This window comes from Delphinapterus leucas, chromosome 10, assembly GCF_059928025.1.
Source record: "Delphinapterus leucas isolate spDelLeu-1000000601 "Yukka" chromosome 10, BTC_Dleu_Yukka2, whole genome shotgun sequence".
Taxonomy (NCBI): domain Eukaryota; kingdom Metazoa; phylum Chordata; class Mammalia; order Artiodactyla; family Monodontidae; genus Delphinapterus; species Delphinapterus leucas.
The window spans coordinates 27,286,651-27,302,635 of record NC_143138.1 but is presented as its reverse complement, the minus strand read 5'-3'; positions in this window follow the sequence as shown (position 1 = coordinate 27,302,635).

The following is a 15,985-nucleotide window of genomic DNA, read 5'->3' as shown; positions in this document are numbered from 1 at the left end:
CTTTGTGGGAGGTCAATTTTTTTTCAATGTTTTAGTTCATTTGATTCCATTGTTGGCGATATTTTCCCTTCAAACAGAGCTATGATATGCAACTATGCAACTTCATGCCAACTTTTAAGAACTGTACAAATACAGGCAAAGTTTGCATGCTACTTTCACAGTTTTCAAAGAACTTTCCTTCATTTGTTTAAGCCCCTCCAGTATTCCTGTGAAACAGTCATGGCACACGTGTCCATTAGAAGCAGAAGGACCAGAGATGTGACATCGTATGCACAAGTCACAGCTCAGTTCTATTTCTTGATTTAGAGGCCAAGTTGCATGATTTATTTATTTATTTATTTATTTTTTGCATGATTTATTTTTGAGATGGGTTTGTCTGTTATCAGCTGAGCAAATGTTTATTCTCTTCCCTTATCAAGTGTAGTATAAAAGAAACCATGATGACACAACTGAAATGCAAATTTGAAGAATTAAATATATATACTTGAATTTTTTTTCCCACAGGCAGAAGCAGTTATGATAGTGATCAACCCAGCAGCTTCCATTAGAATCTTCTTCAAATGAGGTGATATCTCATCCAGAATATGCAAAGTAATCTTTCTCCCACTTATGTGTACTTCGTTTTCTAAATAAACGTTTTCAACTTTCATCAATCACACGATCAATCAATTAAAATGGTTTCCCTTTCTTGAGTATTGCACTAGCCAGCTGATTCAGCAAAAATGCATCTCAACATGATTTAAATGTTTTCTACATAATTTCTTTTTCTTAAGTTTGGGTGAAATGTCAAAAAGATTGGTCTTTGCTGACACAGGTTGTCAAAGTCAGAACTAAAAACTATCCTCAATTCTTGATTCTTCAGGTGACCAAATCTAAGCCACTCACCAAAATCTCTTTGCATAATGGATATTACAGGAAATCTTTCATTCCTGAAGTTCCCCCCAAATAAGTTGACAGTTCCATGCTTAGAGCACTTAAAGAATTCTAAAGTAATAAGAGATGCTGATATAGATTCCTCAGCATCTCAATTTCCTTTCTACAGCCTGTAAATATGAAACTGTCAGTGTTTACAGGGTAGGAACCTTATTTTATTCATCTTATGTTTTCTAAGTGCTTGGTACAGTGTCTGGCCCAAACCACAGGTTCTAAAAATGTTTATTATTCTTATTAACTTTTCTGCCGGGCAGATATAAAAAAGTTGCCATTAGTGTTTGGCCCAATCCCAGCATTAAGCTGAAGCACTGGGAAATCTGGTTCCATGATACTTAAAATTCCTTTCCCCAAAATATTCAAAGTATCAGATTAGCTGACAACATAAGGACCAGAGATAAGAGAGCATCCATCAGGGTTTGGGTGTTTTGGTTTTATGAAAACCTTGAGAAATTTTGTTTTGAAGCTGATATTTTCAAAAAAGTTCTTTGAATTTTTTTTAGAACATTTCAGTCACTGTTTTTCAAGGGAAATTTTAGTAATTTTTCCAACTGAATGGAAAGCTATACAAAGATTAAACAACAAAGATTTTTTTTTCCTTTGGAAATTATTCATGACCTGCTTCTAGGATTGCCAGGGGAATTGAGTTTTTAAAAGAAAAAATTAACCAAGCAACAGATCAGCGTTATATTGTGCTAGAGAAAACCTGAACTCCAAAATTCAATTTTATGTTCCTTTCTAAACTTGGAGCCCATGGTTTTCAAATGACTTAAGTTACCCAAATAATTTTGCATGACCTAGAGCCAAGTTTATTTTTTTATGTTTCTTTATTGACCTTTACTAATTTTTCTTTTCTTTCTTTAGTCTCATGTGGGTAACATAAAAGGATTTGAGTTTGTTTATATCCGTCAGCAATAGGGCAACCCACATTTGGCGTAACGCTATTGATACATCCACCATGTTTTTCAGAAGTCATTTTTCCACTGCAATTCTTGTACGTTATTCTGTAGTTGGATGTGATATCACTCCTGCTTTAAATGCAAGAAAACTGAAGCTCAGTGTCAAACAGCTTAGTAGGACAGTTGCAATCCACGTGTAGAGCTACTAAATTCCAAGGCTTAATTACACTCCGCTTTCCAGTGGTTCTCAAACTTAGGTATGCATAAATCAGCCGGGATGGTTGCTACAGACAGATGCTCAGGCACTGCTTCTGAGGACTGTGCCTCAGTAGACCTCCTCTGAGCTAAGAAACCTGAATTTTTAACAAACATCCCAGATGGCTCTGAAGCAATTCTTCCACATTCCAATTAAGACTCGACTACACCTGCTTCCTCTTGTCTGCCTCTAAAAATGAAGCAAGAACATACATACCCACAGTCTCAGCTCTACCACCAATTATGTAGTGTAAACCACTTTTCCTGTTTGGATCCTCATTTATTTCGCCTGTTAAATGGGAATAATTATATTTTCTTTACCTCGAAGAATGGATACAAAGATCAAATGACATGGTAGCTGCCACAATGTTTATAACAGTGGAAACTGCTATTTAAAAGCAGAGTATTAAGGTGTATATTTCAATGACAAAAAAACCCATAAAACACAAAGCTTATTTGGATGCTTTGACATAGGGTTATCTAATCACAATATAGCAAAGAATAGTTGACTACGGAGGGTAGAAAATCCTTTATTAAAGTGCACACACATGCATGTGGACCTGCACGCACGCACACACACACACGTGCATATACACACATTGTTGCCACTGCTAAGTTAGTGGGCAGATTTTCCACTGTCTCCTCTCTAGACATCACCAAACGATAAAAGATAACAACTCCTTTTAAAACAATGCAGATGGGTTAACACCCAAGTACCCATGACTGTTACCGACACTCCCGCCAACCCACATGGGCATCCCCAGACCCCATAGTGGCTCCTTTCTCAGGTATATGGACTTCCACTACCCTCTTCAGAGGGAGAAAGTTTCTGAAACAATTGGTATGACAAAAGAGACTGACACCAAACAGTCACAGCTTGACTTCATGGCACACCACATGGAGTTTTTCTAAAAATGAAGAAACTTTAGCATTTCCTTGTTATTTGAGGGTGTAATGCCATAAGCTTCCCACCTATCCTGTGTCAGCTTTGAAATGAGCAGACGGGCTGGAAAACAAGAGGCAATTTGCATGTGAAGAATAAACAAACAGAAGTCTGTTGCACACCATGTAAAAAAAAATAATGTCTTTGTTTAGAAAAGAGGAGCAGCAAAGTTTAAGAGAGGGAGATAGCAGGTTAGTAACACAGCACCTTTCCCTTTCTGCCTCCTAATACATATTTTAAACAGCCTGACTCGACCTCAATACATCTTCAGTAGCCTTCTCCCAGGCCTCACTGATTCAAAGCTTTTCCCCACTCCAATGCATCAGGCACACAGCTTCAACTTACTTCAATAATGTTCTCACCATCACCCGGCACTCATTGATTCAATCGTTTTATAGTCAATAGCATTGAGTCTATATTCCCTGCCTGGTATTCATTGCCTTCCATAAAACTTTTTCCTCTGTCAAATTTCTAGTTATTCTTCCATTTGTATCTCACCTCTCCCCTCATCCCCCAACCTACACACATTCATACACATCCACCCATTTCAATAAGGTCAAGATCTTCATTATCTCCCAATTCAGGTATTCTCATCTCTGCTTCCTTGTTTCCACTGATTTCCAGATCAGTCTGAAGATATTTAGTGAGACTCTGTGTGCTTAAGTGACTTACAGAGCCCAGTAGGGAAATTCTCAAAAATGTTAAGATTTAAAGAGGTGGTATCTAACACATGTAACAAAACATTTATTCACACACACACACACACACACACACACACAAATACATGCAGAAAAGACAGCCTATGTGATTGCAAAAATCCATTTTCTATTTCTCTTGAGAACACACTCATCTTCAGGTCCCAGCCCTCCTTCAGAAAAGTGAGGCCACATGTCTCAGTTCTGGCCATGGGATTGGGACAGAAGTGATATATGTCTCTTGCAGGCCTGGCTCATAAAAGCTTACAAACATCTGCACTCTTTTTCTTCCTCTGTCTTTCACCAGCTACAGAAGATCAAAGGGAGCTCTGGAACAGTGCAATCTAATAGAAATGCAATATGGTTACATGTGAAATTTAAAATTTTCTAGTCATCATACACACACACACAAAAGAGAAAGTAAAATTAATTTTAATACTGTATTTTATATAATCTAATACATACCAAATATTGTCATTTCCACATGTAATCAATTAAAAATTATTAATTCGATTTTTTACATTTTTTTTATCACACTAAGTTTTCAAAATCCCTGTGTATGCCACACTTGCAATACATCTCAGTTTACGCATAGATCACATTTCAAATGCTCGCTAGCCACGTGCAGGCTCGTGATGACAATTTTGGACAGCGTGGCTCTAGGGGATGGTGGAGTCCCGAGATGGAAGGAGTGGGGACTCTGAATCACTACATGAAAGGCCACCTCCAAAGTGCTCTCTATGAATTGCTACATGACCAAGACCTAAACTTCTGCTTTGTAAAGCTACTGGGATTTTGAGGTTGCTTATTACAACCTTACTTAATACATTCCTATTATATAAATGCATGACAATACACTTTCAGATACTTTTACCATCAAATCATTGGTACAAACAGAGGGCACCATAGGAATCTAGAGGAGACAAGATCTCCGTAGGCTGGAGTAGCCCTGGGTGACTTCACAAAGGAAAATTGTATTGGAAAGAAGAAAAACTAAAATAAACAAAAAAAGAACAAGGAAGATATTCCAGGGATGAGTCAAGGGCCAAAAAAGTCTGTGCATATAGAATTTAATTTCACAACAAATTAGTCTATCATAGTAAACTGTTCTTTTAGGAGAATGGTGAAATTATGGCAGAAGACATAATTTGAGACCCTATTGGGACCATTTTAACTGACAGACCGAGTGGATTTGAACTTTAAATTTTCTAAAGTACATCTCATAATATTACTTTTTTACTCAAGAAATATTTTTTTAATCCTATACAGAATAGTCTAGTAGAACTGTTTAAATGAATCAAACTAGAATGACTTAAAACAGAGCAGTCAGCTTGGAGACAATTGCAGTAATTTTGGCAAAAGAAAATAAGGTCTGAAGTAGGGAGTCTGAGAAACGAAAGGGAGAATGAAAAAAGGAAAAAAAACATTTAGGTAGTACCTATCATCCACCAAGTTCATTCACATTTAATCCCCCTTAAAAGGTTATGAGTAATATCACCATTTTTACTAAGTAAAAGTAAGCTTAGCGAAGTGAACTAACACATTCAACTTTTCACACTAGTAGATGCTAGACCTAGGATTTAAACTTAATTTCACTATTCTTTCCATCTTAGAAAGAGAGTCATTGTGGACTAATAAATTGGCTTTAAAGCGTATCCATTTGGCGGCACTTAGAAGAGTAGTACAAAGTACAACGGGAGAAGGAACAGTTAGAAGTTTAAGAATATAGGAGAGCAAAGCTCTCAAAGTGGTAAGGACTCTGTGCTTCCACTGCAGTGGGCATGCACGAGTTCAATCCCTGGTCAGGGCACTGACATACCACATGCTGCTCAGCCAAAAAAAAAAAAGAACTTGCTACAATATTGTGAGTATTTATTGGTGATGAATTGTTCAACTTTTGTGTGTTTGATATATTCAGATACTCTGAATAATACAATATTCTCAAATGTAACTTTGTAAAAGTTCCTTCATGATTTTTTTGTCTATAATTCTAAGATTGATTGATGATTTTTCTATTACAAATATTGCTCTTCCATATCAGATCATGATCCCCATTATCATCGCAACCATTTACTGAGCACTTACTGTTTTCTAAGAGTCACATGAGTACTGTAACATACAGTATCTCGCTGCATTTTTGTAACTAGAATGAGGTGTTATTATCCTCACTTTGCCTGCAGGGAAACTGAACTCAGGTAGGTTGTCATCGCACAAGGTTACTAAATCATCAAAACTCTTGATGACACAAAGAACAGTATTGTTTAGAAAAATACTGACATTGAAAAACCTAAGTTTAAGTGATCCCAAGTAGACTAGACTCTGAGCGTGAAAAAAACTTTATAAATATCTTGAACAAATCATTTTATTTATATACTTTTATATGCATATCCAAGTGTGATAAAATATAAAATTTATGTCTAAATAGATATCAAAACCTATCTTCCATATGTAGAAAATCAGAATTTTCTTTCTTTTAAAGTCACATAATATTTTTCTGTTATTTATTTGTTTATTTATTTATTTATTTTTGGCTGCGTTGGATCTTCATTGCTCCATGGGGGCTTTCTCTAGTTGCGGCAAGCGGGGCTACTCTTCATTGTGGTGTGCGGGCTTCTCATTGCAGTGGCTTCTCTTGTTGTGGAGCACGGGCTCTAGGCGCATGGGCTTCAGTAGTTGCAGTGCACAGGCTTAGTTGCTCTGTGGCATGTGGGATCTTCCCGGACCAGGGCTCGAACCCGTGTCCCCTGCATTGGCAGGTGGATTCTTTACCACTGTGTCACCAAGGAAGTCCTGTCAGCATCTTAGTAATAAGAAACCATTGTATCATATATAATTCACATCATTTTTTTCTTTCTTTACCAACAAGCCCCTTAACCATGAAATTTTGGGGAAAAAAAAGAATGAGCCAAGGGTGGGGGGGAGCAGCTAAATGCAATTCCCTAAATAATATACATAACATGGAGAGCTATTGAGAGGTCTTTCTCTTCTTCTTATCAAAATAGTCATCTTCTCATTATGGAATTGACCTCCCAATGATACATTTCAATATCTCTTGAGAAATTCACTGTGTCAAGCTATCAGTAGCGCGTCAAGGAAGAGTAGGAAGTGTGAGGGGTCCACCCAGGGTGCCAGCAATAAGAGATTATGTTGTCTATAGAAAATTTTAAAACAATGATAAAAACAACTAAAAGTTGATCTGCTTTTTTTTGATCACCATGTACCAGATTCTGAACAATGTCAGTCATACTCCTACCTGCCAGAGTGGGCTACTCTCACATATCATTTCCCCTTGGTTCCCAACTGGATCATCAGATGCAAAAAAGAAAATGAGGTTAATGTGGAGAAGTATGGGACAGTAAATGCTGCTTGGAGGAGAAGCTCGTCAATCATTCCAGGTGCCGCTACAGAAGGGTTAACTGATTCCCAGTATGTAGAAATCCAAATATTCACAGAGTTAAGAGCTTCACACAGAAGGTTTCTTTAAAGGTTTTCCTACTCACTCCCAATACACAAATAAGAAAATTATAACATCAAGCTTTTGTGTAATTAACGAATCAGATTAAAATTGGCAATAACACACTTCCTTCTTGTTCTTTTCTGTCATACACCACACCCTAAGGCAGAAGCAGATCTCACAGAACAGCTTTCTCTGCAGCCTGGAGGACTGCTTGGCACCTGGATAATGAGGCAAAAGGCTTAAACCCAAGGCTTTTGAAGCTATACAAATTGAAGTGTAGCAAAATCATTGGTCAGGAACCAAGAAAAGTGGAAAAATTGTGACTTCTTTATACATAACATTTGTGTTCTTCTGGTCCCTGTGGTTACATTCACAGTAGACAATCCGTGTTGACAAACTATCTTTTATAGACTTTGTGGGCTAGTTGCATAGGGCTTTTTTTTTTTAATTTTTTTTAAATTTACCCCTCTGGAACCATGTGGGTAGACAGGTGTTAGGGTTAAAAATTCATATGGTATGTGATAGGATTTTGGTGAGGAAATGGAGCAGAAGGGATGGACATTTTAACAGCTTGTGAGGTTTCAGAAGTGAAAAGGGAAGGGGGAGAAGTATTTTGCCCATTGAAAAAATAACTGAAATATACAATTGTGCATACTGAGGAATCAAAAGGTCTGGCTCTAAAGTTAGAAAAGAAATAAGAAGTCAAAGATATTTTGTAAGGACTAAGAGTCCATGTAAAATAGGGATTGTTTTTCTTCTCTAGAGATTTTTCTACTTAGCCCAATGACACATTAATTCCATTATTAATCAATAAATCAACATGAGACACACAGAGAAAGAAGTAGGCAGACTCCTCCTGTAATTTTAGTTCTTAAGAGCCTGTCTGCATCTATTCATTTATTCAGCAAGCATTTGTTGTACTCTTAATATATGCAAAAATCCTACTAGCAACTTTGCAAGAGGTAAAGAGATTTTTTTAAAAAATCAGTGACATTCCATTTAGTTTATAAATAGGAAACAATATAATAATAAAAATCGTTATAGTTTTTGCAAAGCTTTATATACATCTTTGGGAAGGTGTTTTACATGTTATTTATAATACTAACAATAATGACACATTTTATTTATTTATTCCCATTTTATAGGAAATTGGGGCTCAGAGAGTCTCAAAGATCACAGAAATGGTACATAGAAGTCAATATTTGAACTCAAATCTTTCTGTACATTGCTATATGAAGAACAACGAAAGCACATGTAGGAAGCAGCAGTATCACAGTACAAAATAATTCAAAGGAAAAAAAGAAGTGTAATTTCAGCCCTCTTCTCTCTGCATCTTCATGAGTTTCAACATCTTAAACATCAATTTCTATTTTTCCATTTATTCAATAATTCATTTAACAAATATTGATTGAATCCCTAATGATATCTGGTGCTATTTTAGTGTTGGGAGGCAGAGGTAAATAAAACAAAAGTCCCTGCCCCTACGGAGTTTACCTTCTAATGTGGTTTATTGCAATAAACAAATAAACAACTATAATGTCAGGTAGTGGGAATTCCCTGGTGGTCCAGTGGTTAGGACCTGGCACCTTCACTGCTGGGGGCCCGGGTTCAATCCCTGGTTGGGGAACAAAGATCCTGCAAGCTGCGTGGCATGACCAAAATATTTTAAAATAAAAATAAATAAATAAATAAATTTAAATAATAATGTCAGGTAGTGAAATGTGTCATGAAGAAAAATAAAGCAGCATAGGAATAGAGAAATGGTTCTACTATAGACCATTTACAACAATCTTTCAAAAGACGCCACTCTGGGGAAATGACATTGGAGGTGCTGCAGTAGAGTGAGCTATGCAAATACTTAGAGATGGACACTCTGAGTAGAGGAAAACACTATTAAACTAGAACATATTCAAAGAGGTAAAGGGACAGCAAGGGTCCAGTGTGTGTGTGGCTACAGCAGAATGGGTGATGGAAAGATTGGCAGAACTTCAGGTCAAAGGTGGAGTCAGGTTATGTATAAACCAGATACTGTGGATTCTTGGGGGTCATTAGATTCTTTAATTTTATTTAAAGTGTGATAGGAAGCTATTGGAGAGTTTTGAGCACGGAAATCATATCATACAATGCACAATTTTTAAAAAATCACCCTGATAGCTACCTGGAGAACAGACCCTAGAGGAAGCAAAACTGGAAGCAAGAAAACCAATTAGGAGATTGTTTCAGTTCTGTAAGGAAAGGATGACCTTTTCAATACATGGCACTGAGACGTGGGTATCTATATTGGGAAAAAAAGTGAATCCTACACTCTCTCTCTTTTTTTCTTTTTTTTAATTTTTTGGCCGTGCCATGTGGCATGTAGGATTTTACTGCCCCTACCAGGGATCGAACCCTCATCCCCTGAGGTGGAAACTCAGAGTCTTAACCAGTTAATGCCAGCTAAGTCCAAATCTTGATCTCTAATTCACATTATACACAAAACTTAGTCTGAGAAGGGTTATAAGCCTAAATGTAATTGATTGTGTACTTTTAATACTATTAACTGTTGAATTTTGTCAAATGCCTTTTTTCTTATCAAATGATAATATATTTATTCTCCTTAGCTCTATTAATATTTTGAATTATATTAATGGTTTTCCTCTTGTTGAACTACCCATACAATCCTGAAGTAAACCCCACTGGGTCATAATGAACTTTTAAGTGTCCTTGTAATCTGTTTGCTAATATCTGATTTACAAGTTTGGCATTGATAAGCTATAGTTTTCTTTTTGGTATAATTTTTTCAGGTTTTTATACCAATTTATACTTGTTTCATCACAAGAATTAGGAAGTTTTTCTTCTTTTACTATGCCCAGAAAAAAGTATAATTAGCTCCATGATAACCTTATCTTTACCTATTTTGTAGAATTTTGTATCTTGCAACTCATACCTAGACTGGAAATTTGAGAGATATGATAGAAAAATATCATAAAATTAGATTTTGCTGGCTACTTCTGTGAGGAGTTACGAATATATATTTGAAGGGAGGTTCTTCAGACTGATATATCCGTTGAAAAGAAAGAAGGTAACAGCAAGAGTTTTTGTTGCAAGAGATCTTATTTTGCCAGGAGCAAGAAACCTAAGACTGCTAAGGGTTATATTATCATGCATTTTTCAGAATTTGCAAAAGCCCATTAGGTAGCTTCGAGTCAAATAAAGTATAAGCAAAAATTAGGTGTGGGATGGTAGAACTTGCGGAAAATTGAGTTGTGTTATGGGAAGAGCTAGAGAAAGGGAGAGCATATATGACAGGCTTCCCCAAAACCCCTTCTGCAATGTGCTCTAGCCTGACAAAATAGAGATGCAGACGTAGAGAATGGACATGTGGACATGTGGGTGGGAGAGGTGAGGGTGGAGGGGGAGTGGGACAAATTGTGAGATTAGGATAGACATATATGCACTACCATGTGTGAAAGAGATAGCCAGTGGGAACCTGCTGTATAGCACAGGGAGCTCATCTCAGTGCTCTGTGATGACCTAGATGGGTGGGATGGGGGGGGGGAGGGAGCTCCAAGAGGGAGGAGTATATGTACACATAAAGCTGATTCACTTCATTGTACAGCAGAAACTAACACAACATTGTAAAGCAACTATACTCCAATAAAAAAAAAACTCCCTATTAACTGTCAATAAATAAAATAATTTCGCTATTGTGAGGTTTAAAAAAATAGTAATAATTATCTACATTATAAACACCATCCACATGGACAAAAAAAAACTATTGCATGATATCACTTATATGTGGAATTCTAAAAAGCCAAATTCATAAAAACAGAGAGTAAAATGGTGGTTACGAGGGGTGAGGGTAGGGACAGGAGGCTAGGAATAGGAGAGATGTTGTTTAAGGGTACAAACTTGCAACTAGCGAAGCCAAGCAGGACCCTGGGGGGCTCCTAGGCATGGAAGCCTTTCTGTGTTCTCCATTTCTTTTTTGAAAATAGGCTTCAGCCTCCACGACCTTCCCCAAGTTCCAAAGGGCAGGTTCAAACAGTTGCTAATCAGGGAAGGGAGGGGATGCAGAGACAAGGGAGGAGCGGTCAAGAAACAAGAGTGCAACCTTGGGACAGGGTCCTGGTTCTGCCTCAAGGGATACACATAACAATATCTTTGAGCTCTTCTACAGAACTAAAACCCCCAACAAATGGAAGATGTTAACTACCTGAAGATGCATCCTTCATTCCATAGAGAAGGTCACTGTTTGATAACCTCAAGAACCACAGAAGCGCATCAGGAGATCACCTGAGGCCAGATCAAAGGAACGCAGGCCCTGCGCACACTGTGATCACTATCATCAATCTCACCCTTGAACCATTGCTATAAAACTCCTCACCAAATGCCCCCCAGGTTGGGACACACAGTTTTGAGCTCATGAGCCTCCTGTGTCCTCCTTTGCCTGGCAAAGCAATAAAGCTATTCTTTTCTACTTCACCCAAAACTCTGTGTCCAGGATTCAATTCAGCACCGGTGCACAAAGCTGGAGTTTTGGGCATCACTAGAAGATAAGGAGGTCCTAGAGATCCAATGCACAGTATAGTGAATATAGACAACAATATTCTATGACAACCATCACACCTGCTAAGAGTCTAGATATTAATTTTTCCAACCAACTATTATTTCCACAAAAAAGAAATGATCATTATATGACATGATAGAGTTGCTATTGCTACAATGGCAATCATATTACAACATATAAATGTATCAAATCAACACACTATACACCTTAAATTTAACACAGTGTTATATTTTAAATATATTTCATTTTGATAGATAGATAGATAATAGATGATAGACAGATAGATAGATGATAGGTGATAGATGGATAGATAGATGATAGATGGATAGATAGATAGATAGATTAAACACCACCATCCACATACAACAAACCTGGGGGAAACTTGTCCTTTCCTGTTGATCTAAGGAACAAGCAAAGACTAAAGCCAGTGTTAGGAGGATGAGAGAAATGGGCAGAGTTCTGAAGCCAATTGCTAAGGAGCAGGAATTACAAAGGGAGGCAAGGGTGAGGATTTTGATAGCAGTCTGTATTCAAGGACCGTGACTACATAAGAAAATCCTGAATAGCTGGTAATGTGGAAAAGAATTTCAATAAAGTAGCAACCGATTAGACTGTTACAGCATTTGCATTGTCAAAAAACAAAAAAGTCCAAGTCTGACAAACAGAGGCTTGTCCTTCATTGCTTATTCCCTGGGCTTAGGTAACTCATGCTCTACCTGTTACCCCACCCCCCAACAAACAACTCCTGATAGAGGTAAGAGGCTAAAGTGGTGCAGCTCCTACAAGAGAAATCCCTCTCTATCTCTTTCCGCTGTGGTCCTGGGAAACAAGGAGCCAGGCAGAGTCTTCTGTTGAGCTAACCAAGAAGCCATCTCCCCTGCCAAGACAGAGACTTCTTGTTCTTCCTGCCCAAGAGAGTGTTAGGGACAGTTAAATGTGTAATTTATTCATTGTCAAACCACGTGGAGCCATACCTGGACCGAACCTCAAGGAAAACATATCATCTGGAATGGGCACTAGATGCAGTAGCTAGAAGTGAAAATGCGTGTCTCCCACTGGTGAGGAGGGAGTGGTTTTCTAGTTGTAGCTGATACTGTTCTTAAAATCATCAACAGGAACAAAAACACACATGTGCGACTGTATGTGCGTCCCCACGCGAGGGGTTAGGAAACCATAAGTCAAATACAATAGACTGTTATATTTTCTGTCTAGTAACTCTTACCTCCTGGAAAAATTTCTCTTGTCCAATGGATAATCTATTATGTATTGTTCAGACAGGGCCAACCTCGCCTCCTCCCTGGCCTCTGTTCTATGTACTGTTCAGACACAGCAGTCAACAAAATAGACCAAACCCCTGGCCTCTAGGACTTCTCATTCTAGCCATTAGAGAAAGTCAGAAACACAAAAATTAATGCATATAAGATATGTCCAAAAATCATAAATGCTAAAAAAACCAAGAAGTGGAAGGGGGATGAAAGTACATTATTTAATAAGTCCATAATTGTTTTCAAAATAACATTGATTAGATTTTTATGCACAATATGTTCCATAATTTTGGAATACAGAGAAACTCAGATAGAAAATAATAATCACCTATGAGTAACTTTTGAAAATTTGTTTCCTTCTTCTTTATCAAAGAAGTTATTAAATTTTTCTCCTACATCTGAAGCTTATCTAGTCAATACTGAAAATATTTTCAAGCTGATGTAAAATAACTACCAAAATATACCTTTTCTTTCATTTTATGAGATGGCGAAGAAATCTGCAAATATTCCAAAATTCAGTTTTCTTTGTGTAGAACTGTCAAAGCAGAATCAGTGACTTTTAAGTATTTTAAATCCACCTGTACAGACTCTTTCTACTTTTTCAGAAATATACCATTCGTGTGTAATCATTTGGCTTTAAACCACGTGCAGAGGAAACAATAGAAGGAAAGGTTAGTCATGTAATCATTTTTAAAGAACATATATTAAACCATATTCCCAGAAATTCATAAAGCTTTAAGAAGAAAAGATTGTATGTCATCAGCTTAACCATGCCGAATAAGAAAACTCATGCATTAAACATCACAAAAGGAAGTAATACAGCTTTAGTTCAATCTGTAATTTGTGAGCTATCACAGAGATTCTGGCTTGGCACGACTCAGAAATGTTCACTGAATGTCATTGTAAAGGTTTGAGAGGACTCTCTAAGGACCAATTAAAGGATGGAGAACTAGGGAAGATTGTTCACCAGTAGGAAAAGCAAGACGGTGCAATATGGATGTGGTTTTCCAATTTTCTTGTTTTGTCTGTAACTAGGGAAACACAAACCTAAAATTAATAATAATAAAAATAATAGTAAACATCACATTCAGCTGTTTATGATCATTCAAAAGGGATTTTCGTGTACTTCATTCTGGACTTGTCCCTTTAATTTCCAACAGCCTCCACCCCCAGACACCAAACGAAGTCATCGACTACATTGTCACTACTCCTTTGCCGTGTGTGTGTGTGTGTGTGTGTGTGTGTGTGTGTGTGTATACATCTATATATATATACACATATATATTTCCAACTTGAGTTCACTTTATTATGACTCAAAAATAGAAATCAAATATTCTTATTTAAGTATAGAAACAGAAAATTTTAAGAAATATTCTTTTTTTTTTTTTTTTTTTTTTGCGGTATGCGTGCTTCTCACTGTTGTGGCTTCTCCCATTGCGGAGCACAGCCTCTGGACGCGCAGGCTCAGCGGCCATGGCTCACGGGCCCAGCTGCTCCGCGGCATGTGGGATCTTCGCCGACCGGGGCACGAACCCGTGTCCCCTGCATTGGCAGGCGGATTCTCAACCACTGCGCCACCAGGAAAGCTCTAAGAAATATTCTTTATCAACTTAGACTCATTATCAACCATCAGTTTTCATGTTTTATATATTACACATTATGCATGGATAATTGATACATATCTTTTAGCTTCTAAAACAGTTGAGAGCATGTAATGGACACTCAAGTGTTGATTTAATTGTTAAACATATGTTGATTTAATTGTTTAATAATTAACTAATAGAGTAATTGGACTGGCTGGACTATGTGTCTTTACTATGACCTTTAGGTAAAAAAAAAAGACTTTCCTCTCTTCTATGATGTATTGTTAACCTAAACCTAGCTGATATTTTTTGAGATTTAATGAGAAAGTTACTGGGTTCACTACAGATAATGCTTCCTTTCACTTAGGAGTGTCTGTAAGTCTGGACTATGAATGGAGAAGTCTACAAAAGGAAGGGGGACGGAATGGAGGGATAAGCAGGTTTTCTCACTGAGCCCATGGATTTTAATTTTCTCAAACGTGAGGATCTTCTATATTTTTCTATATGCTCACAATGCCTGATGATAAATAATAAATCCTCAAATAATATGTGTTATGTTAAGGAAGAACAGAAATTTAGAGAAAATTTAAATCCCTTGTAGTGACTGTCCTGAAGAGTTTCTTACTTTCTCTTTTGTCTCATTTTCACTTCTGGGTTGCTTTCATGATTTCAAGTTTAACTTCTGAAATAAACCAGAGCAATTTCTGTTCTCAAACTATGGAAGGGTGGAAAGCCTTGCAAAATAGAAAAGTCCAGTACCAGGTCCAGTTAGAATAACAAGTAAAAACTACCTTAGAGACTTGGGTTGAGTGAGGTCCTGGTCCAGAGGTAGTGGGTGGTGAAACAGAAAGAACGCTGGGTTGAGAGTCACCAGGCTTGTCCTTTTAGCCAGTTTGCCTTCCCTCTCTGAGACCCAGCTTCTTCATTTGCAAAAATAAGAGACTGAATCATATGTTGCATTCCAGCTCTGATTTTTTGTAATTCTAACCATTTCCCTAAAGCATGTATCTCACAACCATTTACAAATACCACGGGTACATTTCACACAGACATGCCAAATATCAAAGTGAATAAGTATTCCCTGAAGATCTTTTGTTATTCACTTTGCTATGACCAATTGGTATGTAAAAGGCTGAGTTCCATTCAGTGTAAAGTAAGTCATGAGCACATTTTGTACAACTACTATAGAAATTGTCACAATACTTTTTTTCTGCTATTAGTTTAAAGGTCCTTCAAATTCAGTAGACTGTGAGCTCCTCCAAGGCAGGTACCCTTCCCTAGTCATTTTTATATCACCAGGGGTATAAAATTTTATATCACCAGGGAGGGCGTGGGAGGGTGGGAGGGGGGAGGGGGTGGGGGGGGTGGGAGGGAGGGGGGGGGGACGTGGAGCCTCATCAAAATTATCA